Source organism: Hyaena hyaena, unplaced genomic scaffold (assembly GCF_003009895.1).
Source record: "Hyaena hyaena isolate Hyena2069 unplaced genomic scaffold, ASM300989v1 scaffold_1231, whole genome shotgun sequence".
In the NCBI taxonomy this organism is placed as follows: Eukaryota; Metazoa; Chordata; class Mammalia; order Carnivora; family Hyaenidae; genus Hyaena; species Hyaena hyaena.
This window is the reverse complement of record NW_024081858.1, coordinates 362418-381909: the sequence shown is the minus strand read 5'-3', so window position 1 is coordinate 381909 and position 19492 is coordinate 362418. Positions and strand designations below refer to the sequence as shown.

At 38.1% G+C, this 19492-nt stretch overlaps 1 long non-coding RNA gene across 1 annotated transcript; it reads right to left on the bottom strand.

The window, feature by feature from the left end:
* Window positions 1-4258: 4258 nt before the first annotated feature.
* LOC120224686 lies at window positions 4259-17449 on the bottom strand. The gene is made up of 3 exons (XR_005526638.1): window positions 17372-17449; window positions 15672-15775; window positions 4259-4348 (listed from the first exon to the last, which is right to left on the bottom strand). It is a non-coding gene; the product is annotated as an uncharacterized LOC120224686 (long non-coding RNA).
* Window positions 17450-19492: the final 2043 nt, after the last annotated feature.

Here is a 19492-nt window from a genome sequence, read left to right as displayed (position 1 = left end):
AACCCCACTGTATCTCTTGGGAAAAAAAAATCCCCACTCTGGGAACCAGGAATTCTAAACCCTCAGTACCTAAAATTTTATGGACAAGAAGTACGTTTTAGCCAAAATAGTCACTGAGAGTGATGGCATAAAGGACCACTGCTACTTCCACTCTTTGGTTCTCAGATCATTTTATTTTAATTGTCTGTGACACAATACCATATAAGGGCCATTAGTTGGAAGACTATATCAATCACACTTTGAAAAATAGCATTCCAAAATTGCAGATGCCTCAGCTGAGACTTGAAGAAGCTGTCATGCTATGGTACATGATTGAGTCATGGGTCCTGTGGTCCTTTACCCAATACTTTATCCTTGATCCAAGGCTATCTCATTGAGGGTTATGTTATTAGATCAGGTGCTCTGTGAGGTCTCACATATGATGCTAGGGAGTAAAGGAATGCAAACCCATGTCCAAAACACATATCTGTCCTTGTAAGGATAAAACACTGTTCCCTCTTGAGGGGTGGGAGTCAAATGTAATCAATTTGCTATCAAGTGAGTACTTGGTCTCTTCAAAGAAACTCATGTATTGGTAGGCACTAGGCATTCTGTGTTGATCACTAATGCTTACAGATCAAATGTTCACTGACTGCAGTAGCTACATTAGCCTTGGTGAAAGGAAGCCTAGGTTATGGGACCAATGACAACCTCCCCTCTTAGCACCATGGCTCCTCTATTCCTGAGCACATTGAACAGGAGCAGGAGTGACCAAGAACCAAGTATGGCTCAAATCTACTCATACTCAAGTCTAACTCATACTATCCTCCTAGTTTTAAGTGCTTCATTTGTTGTGGATGCTCTCTGGGACATAAAAGTCTGTATACTTAGTGCCCACTCCAGTAGGTTCTATCACATGCCTCTTTCTCTGATCCCTTAGTCTCCAATAATCCCAACTCCATCTGTATAGATCCCTGACCAACAAATCAAGCAACTTTCTATTTCCCTAGAATCCATATATATCCTTATGTCAGGCTACTTCTTCCCAAAAGAGTGTATTATCAAGTGTATTGCTAGAGGATTTCCCTCACTACTGTACATAAGGGCCACCTATGTGTGAGGCTATAGTTGACAGATACCCATTTTTAGCTTCTGTGAATATATTGAGCTTACTCATCTGTGAACCAGAACAAGGTTTGTCTTTTTGTTTTCTGCCAATTGGTCATAGGGAATCCTCCCTTCCATGAGGTCATAGGGATGATCTAAGGAGAGGAATCAGAGCTATAGAGATAAGTGGCAGGAGTTATGGATCACCTATTCATGTAACTTATGCTCCATAGACCTGCTGGGATATGACCCCATCCTCGCATAGCCAGTGTAGTGTTTCACCACTTGGGCCATTCTGTGACCTAATCGTGTTAACTCTGCCACTGTCATTCTGGAAATGTATTATGACCGCAGATCCCATATTCTCTAGTAGAGCCTAGTAAATGAAATTACTGCAGATGCTGTAGGGGCAGCGGCAAGAACCGTGAGCCCTTTTTATGGTCATAGATCTCCCTTACTCTGTCTACTGCCTGAATGCTCCCTAGCTGCTTACAGCATGAGAGAGTCCTGGCTGGGGCATACCAAGGCAGCTTCCCTTCTTACTCTTCTGGCATTCTCCTTGCGTTTTTCTTAAGGAGGATCCTGATCTGAGGCCCAACTTTGCAAGCAAGAGAATGTATATGCCTACGTAGGATGAAAGACCAGGACTGGGGGAACTGGGCCTTATCGCTAAGTGAATTACAGAGACTCAGCACTCCCTTCTCTGAGGGAGCCAGTCCTGTGGAGGTGACCCCAGGACTTGGTTCCCAAAGTAGGGAAGACAATGACAGAAACGTGCATGAACAGCATCTCTGTTGCACTTCAGCCAGAGTGTCTATGCCCGGGTCTCCCTGTGGGGTCATTTGTGCATCGTCTCTTCCTGAAAGCCCATTTTATATAATAAAATTATATTCTTATTAATATGAGCAATGATCTGTTGTGAAGTAAAATACATTTTTTGCAATTTTAAAGTTTATATTGTTATTCATCTGTCATTATTATCTCATTACATAAGTAAAAAATATTTTTAAAGTCAAACATTATGTTTCAGTACCTTTAATGGCACATTTTTTGCCTGCTCTTTGAACAAGGGGGCCCACATTTTCATTTTGCAATGGTCTCTGAAAATTGCGAGAAATTTTTGATGGAATTAAGAAAGCCGGGGCACCTGGCTGGCTCAGTAGGTTAAGTGTCTGACTTCAGGTCAGGTCATGATCTCACGGTTCATGGGTTCAATTCCCGCATTGGGCTCTGTGCTCAGAGTGCAGAGCCTGCTTCAGATTCTGTCTCCCTCTTTCTCTGCCCCTCCCCACTCATGCTCTGTCTCTCCCTGTCTCTCTCTCTTTCAAGAAATAAATATACATTAAAAAAAACAAAAAACAAAAAATCCAAAGAGGAAGGGAGAAGGAAGGAGTAGAAGCAGGACAGGGGGAGAAGAAGCCTCAAATTAATGACTAATATAATTGTAAAAATACTTATCATATATGAAGATTTTTATGACACTTGTGAAATAGGTTAATCACAATGTCAGAGTTAATTATTGCTAATAACAGTGGTCGTCACTTTGTGGCCTTTGAGTTTGATTCTGTTAAATATCAAAGGCACTCTGGTTTTGTCCATTTGTATTCAATGGAGGTTTGATTTTGATATCATTTATGTGACACTTTTATTAATTGCTTAACTTTCCAGAAGTCAGAGCCAAATATATTTGCCTTGAAAGCAACTGAAACAAAGTGTTCACTAACCATAGAAAATATGCATCATGCTCTGCATTGTATTCGGGCTACCAAGAAAAGCTTTATTTATGCAAGAATACAGTTGGAAGAAAAGTGAAAGTCAATTGCCTTTTTTTTAAATGGAAACAAGCCAAGTGTAATCAATTATACTTGGACATTTTGTAAAAGCAATTCTTTCCATTGTATTAATAATAGGTGTGCCACAGGAAAAGGACTTCCAGTCAGGGAAATTTAGAAATGCTGTGAATAAGCTGAAAGGAATATTGTGAGCTGCACAGTGGCTAAGTAGACAGTGTGAGTGTTAACTCTTTAATGATCTTGGAAGAAGGGGAAGAAGGGTGGTGGAGAAAGATCAATCAACAGCTCTTTAACATGTCAATAAGTTAGAATGTGTCCCAACTCTGAGGAACAGGGTAGAGTTTTCATTTTATCCTTGTGGTTCAAGACCCAGAAGCCAGAACTTGTAAAGCAAAGTCCTTTTACTCTTTTTCTCTTCCTATGATTTTCACTCTCTGAATTTCTTTCACATTTTTTTATTAAGCAGGAATCTCCTGCCATCATGTCTCATTTTCCTTGTTCCTCCTCCCCAACTGGCTTCCGTATTTCTTTTGAAAGTCTTGTAGTGGAATTTGATCTGTTCTCAATACTGTCAGGGGAGGACTCTCTCTCTACCACGGTGTCGGAGACCGGATCCGGCAGGTCCGGGGGTCCCTGAAGGATGGACGGTGTCGTGAGAGAGTGAGAGAGCCCCGGAGATTCTTTCTGATCACTAGGCAGGCATCTCTGCTCTGACTGGGGCTCAACTTTATAAGTATTTGGGGGATGGCACAGAAGTGGCATTTGCCTTAGACAATGATTTCAGATGACAAACTTCTTTGATATGTAAGAATTTCCTGGAAATCTAGAAGACTCCTGCATAGCCTTTATCAATAGTGATTGAGATGCTTATCCTATGGGGAAGAAGGTATCTTTAGACAAAGTTTTTAGCATAAAAAGGGTGAAGTTACTTCTTTTAAGGTGGAAGTATGAAGAAAAACAGGTCTTCCAGGAAACACCTTTGCTCCCATAATGACAAAAGTAGTTCCTCAATAGGTTCCTTCACAGGGAGTAGTCAGCATATACAAGGCCAGAAAATGCTCCAAGCAGAAACAAATGGGTGTGGGTGGATATCTGCCCTTAACTCTAAATTAGGCTCTTTGTCTCAAGCCTCTTTTGTTATGTTGTCTTGGATCTGCGAGGCCCATAGGAAGAGCCTTTTATTTACAATGTTTTCATCGGAAATCTCTTTGGAAAAGGCAGGGACACACCTTTCCTTATGAGCAATCTGTGTGGGGAATATTAGTCTGATCTGGAATATTGTGAGGCCTGATCAATACCAGCAGCCTCATTTCCAACATGAGCCAGTAGTAGCAGAAGGAGATACCAGTTTTCATTTCTCATGGCAGGAGCTGTGTAAACGCTACCATATCCTTTCTGTGACTGCCATCCAGAGAGGCCAGTGCGGCTCCCGGCACCACGGGTTCAAATGGTTGGGGACCTCCAGTTAACTACAAACAAATTAACAAGAGAAAAGACAAAATATATTCATTCATATACATATAAATCCACAAAAGCAATAACGGCTGCCCCCCCCCCAATAGCTAGAGATAGGGATTTATACACTTAATTCAGAGAGGAAAGGGAGCAGAGAGACAAGTCTTCTGTATGAAGAACAGATGGGCTTCATGGGAAAAAGACAAATGAGCTTTTAGGGAAACAAAAAGTAATAATATTGTTTATTTGAAATTTCTTACCTCAGTTCAGTGGTCCCACTCTTTGCTGTTGAACTGCCCCAGAAAGAGGACTTGCTACAGCCTTATGCTCTAAAGATCTTCCCTTTAGTCAGATAAGAGAAGTCCCAAAAAGACTTCTCTTCCCATCTATTGCATCTCAAATGTCTTCAATTTAAATGTTTTTTTTTCTTTTTTTAATTTATTTCTGAGTGAGAGAGACAGCATGAGAGGGGAGGGTCAGAGAGAGAGGGAGACATAGAGCCTAATGCAGGGCTCGAAACCACAAACCATGAGATCATGACCTGAGCTGAAGTCAGCCACCCAACCGACTAAGCCACCCAGGTGCCCCTCAAATGTCTTCGATTTAAAACCATCTTCATACCAACACTGAGGGTCTGGGTGGATCCCCACACTACCAAAGACAAAGAAAGAGCTTAAGGCAGAAGGAAATTGGAGAATGCCCTGACCAAGGATCCTGTTGACTTGAGTTTTCAGGTAAGAGTTGAGTTTTCAGATAAGAGTTAGGAGTTTTCAGATACTGGAAGGCAGCAGAATATGACACCCCAATTATGCCAGCTTGGTATTTTGGTTTCTCTGACAAGTAGTCACTTCAAAAATGGCATATACAAGGAGAGGTTTTCTCTGAACTTCCCTTATCTTCCTAAAGACAGGTACTCCACAAGGTACTCAATTGTACCCATCCAAAGAGTTTCATCAACCAGAGAGAATTGCCTCCTATTACAGGAGAGGAGACCCAGACAAACTTTGTCATAAAGTGTCATATATCCCATCTATTCTTCTCAGGACTCATTCATCTTTCCTAAGATCACTTTACTGTCCTCTAAGAGGCCCATACCCCTCCCTCCACTTTCCCTATTAAAATGGTATTGAATCGTGAATTCTAAGCCACCTTGGGCAGTTATTCGTTTTTTCCTGGGTATCTCTCATGTATACATGAGGTATACATGTTAATGTTCAGTTAATGATTATTGAATCAAAATTCAAATACTTGTTGCAATCTTTGATTGTAGGCATCTCAGAGAAGAACTAAGAAGGGTGGAGGGAAATTTATTTTTCCTCCCTACAATGTGTTGGGGCAGTAAAGAGAACTAAACTTGAATGGAAAGAAGTGTTTTTGAAAAAAAAAAAAAAAAAAGAATTATCCAAGAAACCACATACACAAACAAAAGCTTGACTTCCCCTAATCAAAGTATAGATATTTCTCAACTTATCATGGGTTACACCCAGGTAAACTCATAATAAGTTAAAAATATCTTAAGTCAAAAATGCATTTAATGCATCTAACCAACCAAACACCATAGCTTATCCTAGCCAGTATGAAATGTGCTCAGAATAGTTACATTAGCTTACCACTGGGCAAAATCACCTATACAAAGCCTATTTTATAATAAAGCGTTGATTATCTCATGTAATTCATTGGACACTGTAGTGAAAGCAAATAACTGAATGGTTGTATATGGGTACAGAATGTTTGTTAAATGTATTGAGTGTTCACCCTCATGATCGTGTGGTGGACTTGGAGTTACAGCTCGCTGCCCAGCATCATGGAACAGTATGGGTATCACTGACTCAGGAAAAGATCAAAATTCAAAATTTCTTTTTTTTTTTTTTAATATTTTTATTTATTTCTAGGAGAGAGAGAGAGAGAGACAGCGTGAGCAGGGGAGGGTCAGAGAGAGAGGGAGTCACAGACCGAAACAGGCTCCAGGCTCTGAGCTGGCAGTCAGCACAGAGCCCGACGCGGGGCTCAAACCCACGAACTGCGAGATCATGACCTAAGCGAAAGTCGGACGCTTGACCGACTAAGCCACCCAGGCCCCCCAAAATTCAAAATTGGAAGAATGGTTTCTACTGAATACATGTTGCCTTCACACCATCATAAAGTCAAAATGTTGCGAGTCCTAGATTGCCCTTATTTGTGTCATTTCCTTTCTTTTTGCCTTGCATTTCCATAGGAGAACAGTGTCTGGATAAAACAGCTAAATCTGCCTTCATAGATCAAAGAAATACAGTTCAGACCTACTGAATAATTTGTGTCATTTCACCTTTTATTATTTCCAATGTGAAAACAGATGGCTTTTTTGCAGAAGCTAATTAGTATATTTATAAATTCTACAATCCGACCTTGTAAATAGTGATTCTCCCAGTTGCCCCGGGTATATACTAAGTTATGCGAGGTGAGAATTCAAGAGTCTAGGCTGTCCTAATTTGCATACATTCAAAGGAGGGTGATATTATGCATTGAATTGCATTCCCCAAAAAGGTATGTTGAATCATAACCATCGGTACCTGTGAATGTGACTTTATTTGGAAATAAGGTCTTTGAAAATATAATGAAAGTAAGATGAGGTCATAGTGGATTAGGGTGCGTCCTCACCTCTATGACTGGTGTCCTTTTAAGAAGAGAAGGGGGACAGAAGAGCTCTGGCCATGTGAAGATAGAGGCAGATATTGGAGTAATGCTGTCACATGCTAAGGAATGCCCGGGACTAGCAGAAGCTTGAAGAGGCAAGGAAGGAGCCTCTCCTAAAGGCTTCAGAGGAGCATAGCCCTGCGAACACAGTGATTTCAGACTTCTAGCCTCCAGAAGCATGAAACTAACACTGTGTTGTTTTAGCCACCTGATTTATGATATTTTGTTATCACGGCCCTGGCAATCTACAGGTGATAAAATAATTTTCTTCCTTGGGGGCAGTATCTATTTCACCCGGCTGAAGCATCCTTGCTTTCAGGAATCTCAGTGAGTTTCTCAACTTTTCTTTCCAAAACGGAGTTCCTCACACTTGAATGCACTGTTGGTTCTTTTATAGACCTGGGTGAGATGTATTTTAATTTAGATATGAGTCCCCTGTTGTTCTTTCTCAGCTGGCATAAAAAGTCAATTACACTGTGTGTGCTAAGTATTTCACAAAAGGTTCTCTGAATAAAATCTCATCCAAAAAAGACTTGAAGAGAAGTGACATACAAATTCAAATTCATTTAGTTCAATTCCACTTAATACTTGTACAACTTTAAACACTTACTTGCACCTTGGTTTTAGCAAAATAATGGTTGATAATACTTTTTTTAGGATTAAGATAATAATGTGAGAGGCAAATAAGTTTTATTTTAAAACACTGCAATGCCTACTCCATAGTACATGCTCTATTCTGTTAAAATAAAGAAAAATGAGACAAAACTGAAGTTTTATCTATTTGTATATAAATTCAATGATGGTCTAAAAGCATTCCATTATATGCTTGAGAAGGCATGGTCCTTTTGTTGATGAACACAGAATACAAGTGTAAAATAGTGAATTTTAAAATAGAATCTCTGTTGGGACAAGGAAGTTATTTTAGCATAGCTCAGGCCCCTGGTATGTTCATATTCTTTTCCAGTTTTTACAACAGAAAGTAAGGAAACATATTAAATGACACCACAGGGATGGAACCAGCAAAACCAGTTAAACAATGCAAAACTCTAGTGTTATACAAATTTAAATTATAATCACAGGTGAAACTTGTTAGGATACTAGAATATTTCTTTTTTTTAAAGTTTATTTTACGGGCGCCTGGGTGGCTCAGTCTGTTAAGTGTCCGACTTCAGCTCAGGTCATGATCTCACAGTTCGTGGGTTGAGTCCCATGTCAGGCTCTGTGCTGACAGCTAGCTGAGAGCCTTGGGCCTGTTTCAGATTCTGTATCTTTCTCTCTCTCTCTCTCTCTCTCTCTCTCTCTCTGACACCCCCCTCCTCACGCTGTCTTCTCTCTCTCTCTTTCAGAAATAAATAAAACATAAATTAATTAATTAATTAATTAAAAATTTAAAAAATAATAGTTTATTTTAGGGGCCCCTGGGTGGCTCAGTCAGTTAAGTGTCTGACTTCAGCTCAGGTCATGACCTCATGGTTCGTGGGTTCGAGCCTCGCCCCGGGCTCTGTGCTGACAGCCAGCTCAGAGCCTGGAGCCTGTTTCAGGTTCTGTGTCTCCCTCTCTCTCTGAACCTCCCCTTCTCATGCTGCCTTTCTCTCTCAGAAATAAATAAAACATTTCAAAAAAGGTTTATTTATTTATTTTGAGAGAGAGTATGCACATGAGTGGGAGAGGGGCAGAGAGAGAATTTCAAGCAGGCTCTGTGCTTTTACAAAGAATTCATTAACCCATGATATCATGACCTAAGTCAAAATCAAGATTCAGATGCTTAACCAAGTGAGCTCCTGAGGCACTCTGGAAAAGAGACTATTTCTGACCTGGGTGTGGAAGAACAGATAAGACTGAAAAGATAATAGGATAAAAGAAGGGTGAATTATTTGATGCCTCAAGCTATACTCTGGATTATAGTACCCTGTTTAGGAAAAGAGTCTCTAATTTCCTTTACTCTTACACTGAATACTTTTGACACCAGATACTGATCAGTTCTTCAAATCCAGCAAGACATCCTACAATCCAATTCAGTTTTGACATTATCTACCTGGAGCTAGAGTAAGATCCCATAGGTTATGGACTCAGTCCTACAAGACTGCTCCCACTCCTATACCAATCTCATACCCCAGGTTGTTACCTGTACTTCTGACTGGCTATGAATCAGAATTTCCTAGACTTCCTTTTTGGGTTTAACAATTTGCTATAATGGCTCACAGAACTCATTTAGCTGTTTAGTAGAAAAGATGTAATAAAGGATATAGATGAACAGCCAGATGAAGAAATACATTGAGCAAGATCCAGAAGAGTTCTGAATCCAGAAGCTTCTATCCCTATGGGATTGGAATGTGCCACCCTCCCAGCATATAGATGTTCAATAGCCTAGAATCTCTCCAAACACATAATTTATGGTTTTTTGTGAAGGCTTCATCACATATACATGATAGACATGCAGATTATTACCTCGTTTTTAGCCCTACCCCCGCTATGGAGGATAGAAAGTAGGGCTTTAAGTCTTTCTAATGATCAGCACACATTCAGCAGTCCACCAAAAGTTGTTAAATTAGAACAAAAGACACTCCTATCACTCAAAGGTTTTGGGAGCTCAAAGGGGATCAAAGATCAAATATTAACAGGAAGTAAGGGCAGAGACTAATATATATATTTCTTGTTTCACACATCCCAATCTTTTTATTACTCCTAATCTCATTTAACTGTACTACCCTTCAGTCTATTCCTTAGTCCACAACCTAGAGGACATGCTTATTTCTTTTTTTCCTAATGTTTCACATTCAATTAATCATCAAATCCTGTTGATCACACCTATACAGTACATCTGCAATCCAACCATTTCTCATTATTTTATCCATTACCACCCTAGGCAAAGCCACCAACATCTCTTGGCTGGGCTTAATATAGCAGTCTTCTAACTAATCTCCTTATGTCTTCTCCTGATCGACCCTTACTCCAGGGTAATCTTTACATAACAGCTATGGTGAGCATTTAAAAAATGTAAATATATTACATCCTCCCCTGGTTAAAATCCTATACCTTCTGATCAGAGCCCTCCCATGTCTTAGACCTCATCATATGACTCTCTCCCTTGCTTCCTGCACTTCTCCATTGGTCTAGATTTTCCTTGCTGTGGGATCTTTGTACTTTTTGCCTCTACCTAGAACCACTTTGTCTTAGCTATTTAGAAGGCTTTCTTTAAAAAAAAAAAAAAATCATTTATCAAGTCTCTGTACTTTCCTGCTTACCCTCTTACCCATCCTATAACCTTTCTCTATATTTTTAAAATTCTTCCGAACAATGAAGAATGATCTATTTATTTAAATCTGGCTATTGATTCAACCATTATATACTCAGTTCCAAAAGATCAGGACTTTATCTTTTTAACCACAATATTCCTATCTCCTAAAACAGTGTCTGGCATGTAATTATAAACCAATATTGAAGTAGTAAATGGTCAATAAAACTGAAATACCTAAGACATTGGGTGAGGCTGGGGTCAGCAATTAGGGACAATTGGTTTGGCTGAACTGGAATTTAATGTAGAAAATGAATCAGTTAGTTTGCAACACTAATTAAAACCTAGATTCTTTTTTGAGGAATAGGATTTAGTGATTAATCACTTATATATCACACTCAGTGTTCCTCCCATCAAGTGTCCTTCTTAATGTCCATTGTCCATTTAGCCCATTCCCCCCAAAATCTAGATTTTTATAGGACTAAAAAACTAGAGTGTATTTAAATCTATAAGTTCTTCAGGATTCATTTCTGTTCATAGACAAGTGGATTAAAGTCATAGTTACCCAGCAGTCTAAAAAGAGGTAGAGAAAAGTAGAAAGAATACTATGACCCACTGGAAGGCTGCTGAAATAAGGGACTTATTTTTTATTCTAGTGAATTTTAATCAATAACTACAAAAGACTGTTTAAAAACTAACAATGAATGGTGGTAACAGCTATCATTTACTCACTCCTAGAGACGGGGTGGGTACTCTGTCATGAACTTCATAATATTTGATTAATTTAAGTCTTATAACTACGTATTATTTTTCTCATTTAAAATATAAAGAAACTGAGATTCAGAGAAATTAGATATCATCCCCAATGTCCTAATGCTATAAATGACCGAGCTCAAATTTAAACTATTTTTTAAGGTAAGCTTATTGATTGAACTTAGTATACATAGAGAGCAGTGTGCAAATATAAATGTATGGCTCAATGAATTCTCACAAATTTAACATACTTGTTTATGCATAATATTACTTACACTGAAAAGGCTCCTTTTTTAAAACTTTTATCATGACCCAAACCCTTTGGTGTTATATGGTGGCCAAGGCTTCCTCTATCCTTACCTATGTATGTAAAAGGAAAATTGCACTGGACCAGTTAAAGAGGCAAGGGAGATTTTATTCAAGACAATTACAGTAGGGGAGAGAAATTGAACCCTAATCCATTAAAACAAAGGGCAAAAGGGCTGAAGAGTTTTTAAGCACTGAGTTGAGCTAGAGCTCAACTAGAGGCTCTGGAGGCCTAACCTCTAGGAGCCCACTAGAGGCTACTGGAAGGAGGTTGGCCAATATGATTAGCCCATCTGTTTGCTAACTGGCTCTTAGTGAAGTTAGTTTCCTGCCCTAGAAACCAAGAGAAAGATATTGTCTTCTTCTTCTTTTTTTTTATTACATTTCAAAAGGATGGCTCTCACATCTTTTTAAAAGGCATTCTTGCGTTGTAAAACAATTATATCTCAAAGGCCTAGAGAAAGAGTTTAGAATTAAAAGTTTGCTAAAGTAAATGTTCTATAATCAGGAAGAAACCCATTTAAAATTTACTCAAGCTGAGAGGAACATTAAGGTTGTCTTGGTCACCGACTATTAATAATATTGTCACATATCCATTTCCATTCTGAAGATGACCAAATTTAGGGGATAGTTTTGCACAATACCAGAGAGGAGACACTGTATCTACTTGGATAAATAGAAATGAAGTCACTCTTGTTCTTAAGAGAGTTGAAATCGAGACCACAGGGTTATGAGTAATAGGAGATTTGCAGGGCATGGTCTTTGCAGTGAGGTTAAGGGAACATTATTTGCCCAATTCTGTTTAGAGAACAAACTGTACAAATTATCATGACAGAGCATAGATACTTGGGAGGTAATAACACCCAACAGGAAAAAGAATTCTTTAAAGTTGTTAAGGCTAGTGTAACAAGGTATAACAACCTGAAATGAGACCATTAGGTTAGACATTAGGAAAGTATTTTCAAATGTAGGGCTGATTAAATTTAGGAATAATTTGCTGAGGAAAAGGCCACTGAGGTCTCATCACGAGTAATACTCAAGAATAGATTAGATAAAATACAGATTGCTATTTATGGCCACAGTGACAAGGTCAAACCCACAGTAATACAGAAGAACAAACTCTGTGACCCTGGACATGTTTTTCCCCTCTATGATAAGATCTACTTGATTTTACAAAACAACAAAAATAAAAGCATCATAATTTGTAATATTAAGTCACAACTGAGGATTTCCACAACAAAAAATGCATTTCTCTTTACTCTGTTTTCCTTTAAGCCAGCTTTTAGAGGGTAGATGTTTGCATCAGTAAAGAGAATGAAAATGGTGCCCATTTTACATTATAAGGAATTAATTTGCAGCCAATGTGCTTATATTAACAAATTGTTACTTGGTTAGAAAATAGCCTGAGCAGTACTTTGTCTCCATAATGGCCTTATTTAACTCAGTTTAACTGTTTTTGCTTAATTTTCATGCTAATTTTAAGCTATTCCCATTCTTTGAAGTTTAACAGTATTTTAAATCTAACAGTGTATTGATGTTTGCATTTAATTTTTATTTGATTTAGTTTATTTTATTCAAAATGGTTTGATTGGCACTTGATTGTTTTGCAAATGATACAGAGTACTGGATGAAATTCCTATGAAGGAGATTGATTTCCTATTTTAAATGAATGTTAGGACAGGCCCTCCTTACTACCACATAAATTCTGTAGAGTAATTCTGAATATCTCAGAGTACCACCTTTCTTGTCCAAAGAGGGGAGATGCTGTAGATAAGGATTCACTGCAGGTTTTTCTCGGGTGTGTTAATTTGCCTTGCTACCTTATCTCCTCTTGTTCTTTCCTGATATAATGCATGTAGCCATTTAACAAATATCAAAGAGCACTTCTGTATGCCAGGAACTGTTCTAGATTATGAATGCCTACCATGCATAAGGTGCTTAGTTACATCTCAAAACCAGAAGAAGCAGTGATCATTGTAGTTTTCCCCCTTATATGAAAACTGAGGACTAGAAAGAGAGTTTTCCAAATCAGAGATAAATTGTAATAATAACTGATGCTTTATTTATTTATTTATTTATTCTTTTAAAGTTTATTTATTTTGAGAGAGAGCATGCATGAGCAGGGGAGGGGCAGAGAGAGAGAGGGGGAGTGAGAGAATCCCAAGAAGACTCCATGCTGTCAGTGCGGAGCCTGATACAGGCTTCCATTCCATGAACTGTGAGATCATGACCCAAGCCGAAATCTATCAAGAGTCAGACTCCTAACTGACTGAGCCTTCCAGATGCCCCATAACTGGTGATTTAGTACTGATGAGGTTTTGGAGTGATGGTGGGGTTCAGAGCTGCTGCCCAAGAAATAATTCTTGAAGGTGTTTTTGGTGTAAGAAGGTGATTTTATTAAAGCATGGGGACAGGATCCATGGCAGGAATAGCTGCACTGGGGTTGTGAAGAGTGACTGGTTATATTCTATGGAGCTGGGGAAAGGAAAATCAAGGGGAAGTTTCAGATGATTTTTTCATGTACTAAAGAAGACATACAGGGTCCTGGAGGTCTAGCTATTGTCAAGCTAAGGTTGTTTTTCCTTCTAGCAAAGCCTTAACCTTAAGACGGTAGAGAGTTCCTGGAGTAATGTTTTACTCTGCCAGGCTCAAGTGTTTGTCAATGGGCTACAGATTATAAGGAAATTGAATTTTACCTGCCATTTCCTTCTTGTCTTTGTCCCACATCACTATGGATGGGTGATGTTGAGGCTCCAGGAAATAGAGTCTATAAGTTTCTGGCGATTAGTCTATTGATGAGATCACCTTTTTCTTATAATTTACTAAGATATTTATAAACTGATGGAGACTCATGTCCTGTATGACTGTGATCTCTATCAGTTAACCATTTGTCTTCTTTTCTTTCCATTTTTGAGCAGCCAGGAGTGCCTGAGGAGTATCACACATATCCCCCCTGGGGCGAGGTGGTGGTATGTGTGTGCTAGCTTGTGCTTTGCCCTCAATCTGCCTTGTCATAAAAACCATTTGTAATTACAGTTAGATAGCTTCAATGCTATATTTTTATTTCTGATTTGAATTGTATTTAGAGGGTCATAAGTCAGAAATGACATATTGAGTGTTAATTAGATCAAAACAGTATATATTTTATGTCCGAAGAGTACAAATCAGCCTTCTTGAAAAACAAAAGCAATGAAATGACTCAGGGTAACATTTGCTTAGATATCCCTAAGTTACTTAAAGGAAAGTTTTTTTAGTATTTGTATTAAAATATCAAGTAACTGTGAAATGTAAGTATCTATTTGATACTAGGCTATCTATTGAAATAACAAACGGTAGAAGTTTATTTGGCTATTTCTATATGATGTCAAAATGGTCAGTTTAGTAAATAAAATTTCATCAAATTAGTTGTTGGTGAGTGTGTTGTAAAGAATTTAACTTAGCCAAACAGGGGCTTGGTCTATGCCCTAGGCCTCTGGGAAATAATGTCTAAACTCTAGGAATGTCACAACTCCTAAGAGTATCTTAATTCGCTTGGGGACCTTGGGCCAGCCAGCTAGTAACAAGATCATGTAGGGTGGGGGCTCTGAGCCAGCCTTACAGTGTGATGTAGGGTGGGTTGGTCATGTTGTATCAATTGACCACTAGAGCGGCTGAAGACTGAAATCAGCCATGTGGGCCATTCGTCATGCCTATGTGATACAGCTCCAGTAAAACATAAGGACACTGAGGCTTGGTGAGCTACCCTGGGTGGCAATACTCAATTTGTATGGAGTTTAGGGAATCAATGCTTTTCAGGACTTCACAGGAAAAGGACATTGCAAACTCCATACTTAGTACTTCCCCAGACCTTGCTTTATGCCTTTCTTCCTTTGCCTGATACAAATCTCTGTCCTTTCTCTGTAATAAATCATAACCATGACTATAACAAAGGTCAGTGAATTCTTTGACTCTTTTTGGTGAATTATTGAAACCAAGTGTGATCTTGAGAATTCCCAAACTTTCTGTTGGCATCAGAAGTGAAAATAGTCTTATACAGACTATGCTCCCTTTAACTTTATAGTTCTCTAACCTTCCCAGATAGAAAGTATTGATCATCCACATATGGTAGGCCATTAGTCACACATGACTATTGAGGACTTTAAATATCGAAAGTGCCACTAGACAAGTGAATTTCTAATTTTATTTATTTTTAATCAACTTGAATTTAAAAATGAAAGCAGTGTAAAGTTTTTTACATTAATTATAGGCTGAAATAATATATTTTGTATCCAATGGGTTAAATAAAATATATTATGAAAATTAGGTTCATTTGTTTCTGTAGTAGAGTGAATAAAGACCCCCAAAGATGTCCATATCCAAATCCCAGGTACCTGTGAATATTCCCTTATATGGCAAAAGGGACTTTTGATAAGGATCTTCAGATAAGGAGATCATCCTCGTTTCTCCTAGTGGGGCTGATGTAATTGAAAGCATCCTGTAAGAAAGCAATGCAGTGAGTAGCAAGAGTTGTGACTGTAGAAGTTGGACAGAGGGGCACCTGGGTGGCTCAGTCAGTTAAGTGTTCAACTTCAACTCAGGTCAAGATCTCATGGTTTGTGGGTTCGAGCCCCATGTCGGGCTCTGCACTGACAGCTAGCTCAGAGCCTGGAGCCTGCTTCAGATTCTGTGTCTCCCTCTCTCTCTGACCCTCCCTGCTCATGCTGTCTCTATCTCTCTCTCAAAAAAAAAAAAAAAAAAAAAGAAGTTGGACAGATACCAGGAAGGGGCCAAGAGCCAAGGAATGTAAGGGGCATGTAGAGGCTGAAAAAGCAAGGAAAGAGATTATCCTCTCAGAGCTTCCAGAAGGATTTGGCCCTGTAAACATCTGGATTTTAGCCCTATAAGACTCCTTTTAGATTTCTGACCTCCAGACCTATAGGAGAATATACTTCTGTTATTTTAAGCCACTAGGTTGTGCTAATGTTTTATAGCAGCAATAGGAAACTAATACAGCTTGTGCTTACTTTTTAAAGTTTAATTACTGTAAGTGTTAAATTATTTACAATTTGCATATTTCTATTAGACAACTCTGGCCTAGATATTTATTTTTATTGTATTCTAATAGTATTTTTATTTTTTAAGATTAATTAAATATTTCAGTATAAATCTTTCATTTATTTTTTCCATAGGAAATTTTTCTTATTGAGGATTAATCATTGAATGATTTTCAAATGCTCAGAATTTTTCTTGTTGATGTTAGGGATAAAGAAGTATTGGACATACTGAAGTTCTTGATATGATGACATAATGATGGATACATTTTCAATGGTGGATGGAGCTTTTGAGTAAAAAGTATAGAGAGAACACTCAACAGAAGTAAAAAGGAGACAGAAAGTTAAAACAGCATAGACAAAATTGCAGAGCTTAGCTTGATGAGATTGAAAATAGGAAGCTATTGAAGGTTTTTGAGGGAGACAATGATGTAACTAAATGAAGTTTTAGGGAGATTTTCACAAAAATATTTTGCGTATTGGTTTAAAGGAAGGTGAGGTGAAGAGAATAACCAATGAACAAGGATACGCTAGCTATATTCTAGGTAGGAGATAATGAAGGTTGGCTGAGGAGAGTGGTTAAAGGGAGGCCAGATTATCTTGCCTAGATGACCCCAAACCAGTAATATTTTGTACATGTTTTACTTATTTACTTTGAGAGAGAGAGAGAGGGAGGGGCTGAGAAAGGGAGAGAGAATCCCAAGCAGGTTCCACCCTGCTAGCGCAGAGCCCAACAGGGTGCCTGAACTCACAAACCATGAGATCATGACCTGAGCTGAAATCACAAGTTGAACACCTAATCACTGAGCCACTTAGGTGCCCCCTAATATTTTTTAACACTGTTTTTTATTTAATGGAGACCTTTAATATAGCATTCTAAAAGTTATTCAAATAACCCAGCCAGCTTCAGCTCCATTATTAATATTACAATTGTAGCCATACTTGAAATATTTCCTTTATTTCTAGGAGTTGATAAAGTATACTATAAAGGACACCAGCTATGGGATCAACATGGTTTGAATTCTAACTAGGCCACTTACCTGCAAGTTACATAACTTCTGGTAGCCTCAATTTCCCCATCTTAAGATGGAGTCATTAATCATTTCACAATGTATCCTAAAAGTTAAAGGGAAAATAATATGCTTAATTTTTTTAATGTTTATTTATTTTTGAGAGAGAGACAGAGTGTGAGTGGGGGTGGGTGCAGGGAAGACAGGGAGACACAGAATCCGAAGCAAGCTCCAGGCTCTGAGCTGTCAGCATAGAGCTCCACACAGGGCTCTGTCACACAGACTATGAGATCATGACCTGAGCCAAAGTTGGCCCCGTAACTGACTAAGCCACCAGGCACCCAGTATACTTAAATAGTCAGTGTAGCACAGTAAGGTTGAGGAGAATGCAATAGTATTCTAATATTCTATTCATTTGAATTCCATGAATTCAACCATGTTGAATCTATAAAAACACAGAGAATTTTACCTGATTCAAATTAAATTGATCTCCACTATACCTCAGGAGACAGAAACTAAGATGCAAAGGGAAACAAATAACTTTTGTCTTTCACTTTATAAAGGTTTAAGTCTTAAAAGGCAGCACAATAGACGTTCACTGGTAATTTTGACTCTGCAGGTTTTTTGTCTTACTTGCTGACTTTAGAACCCGCTCCCTGTTTAAATGTAACTTCATTGCAAATGTGTTCCAGAAGTTCAAATATTTCATAGAGTGCCCACTCAAGGAAAGAGATTAAATCCTATTATAGTTAATATCAATATAGTCTCTGGATATACCTACCTTTGACAATCACCACCCTGAATTGCAACAGTCCCCTGCCCCAATGTTGGCAATAAGAGATATGACCTCAATTTTGATTCTTGCATCCATCTAATTAGAGAGAACCCACCTTGCAGACAGATGAGTGTGATAATGCTTTTCTCTGTTCTGTGCTAACATATTTGTAACATCCTTGTAGTTCTTTTGTTGCAAGACTGTGACCTCTAGACAACTTATTATATTGAATTGAACTAGGAAGATTTTCCCCCCCAAAGATGAATAAATACCTAATATTTGCAAGCCAATTCTTTATGATTAGGGATAAAATTGGCCCTGTCTGGCTAGATACACCACTGTATTATCTGATGTAGTCATTTTATTTCTCTTCATACTTTTATTGTGTTCTATACACAGATAATATATGTATCTGTTTTTTGCTTTGTTAGAGACTGTAAATGAAACTTCACAAAACCATCTTGAAAATCATGTAGTGAAACAAGAGTTGGAAACATTTTTTTCCTCCTTATCATCATTGTTGCTTTCAGTTGAATAAATGTACATTTCTTGCTGACTGCAAAAAAAGCCATTAAAAAGCTGTTGCCAGCTAAAAGGTTTCAAGACATAGGGAATTATATCACTTGCTTTATTTTCCCCCCTTAGCAGAGACAGACGTAGTTATAACAGCCAAATCAAAGAACATTTGTTTGAATGATCTGTAATCAGCACTGCTGTTGTCCGTGGAAGTTGTGAACAGTTCTATACCCTCAAGAACTTGTACTTGGAAAGCAGTGTTGCTTTCAATTTAAACACAATGTTTTAATGCTAATAATAAAATAAAATAATGAATAAATATAGTATTATTCAGTCTGTCAATGGTGAATGCAATATGATGATTGAATATGCAGTCTGAACAACAACTATCAAATACAAATGGTAGAAGAGAAACAAACATAACAGCTATTAAGTTCCGTGGTGAACTGGAATTAGTCACATCATCACGTGAATTTTTCCCCCTGAACTGCACAATTTCCTGATAGCAAATTCAGATTCATGTCTCTTTATCATCTCATTTGTAATACATTGCTTAATTTCCAATTTTAAAATAACGAAAGAATTTTACAACCTGTGTATTTCTAATTATGATTCACTTACTCAACTTAAGAAAAAATTTAACTTGGGTTGTCAAGCAACTGATCTATTTTTACTCTGCTCCAGATACTGTACTGTAAGTTATTCAGAAAGAACAATAGTATTTGCGTGGCACTTTAGAGTTTACAAGATGCTTTCGCCTAAATTCTCATTGTACCTTCACAAAATAATCTTGTGAAGTCGTCAGTGAGGCAGTGAAAGCCATTGCTTTTCAGGAGGATAATATGTAATTGATTTATCAT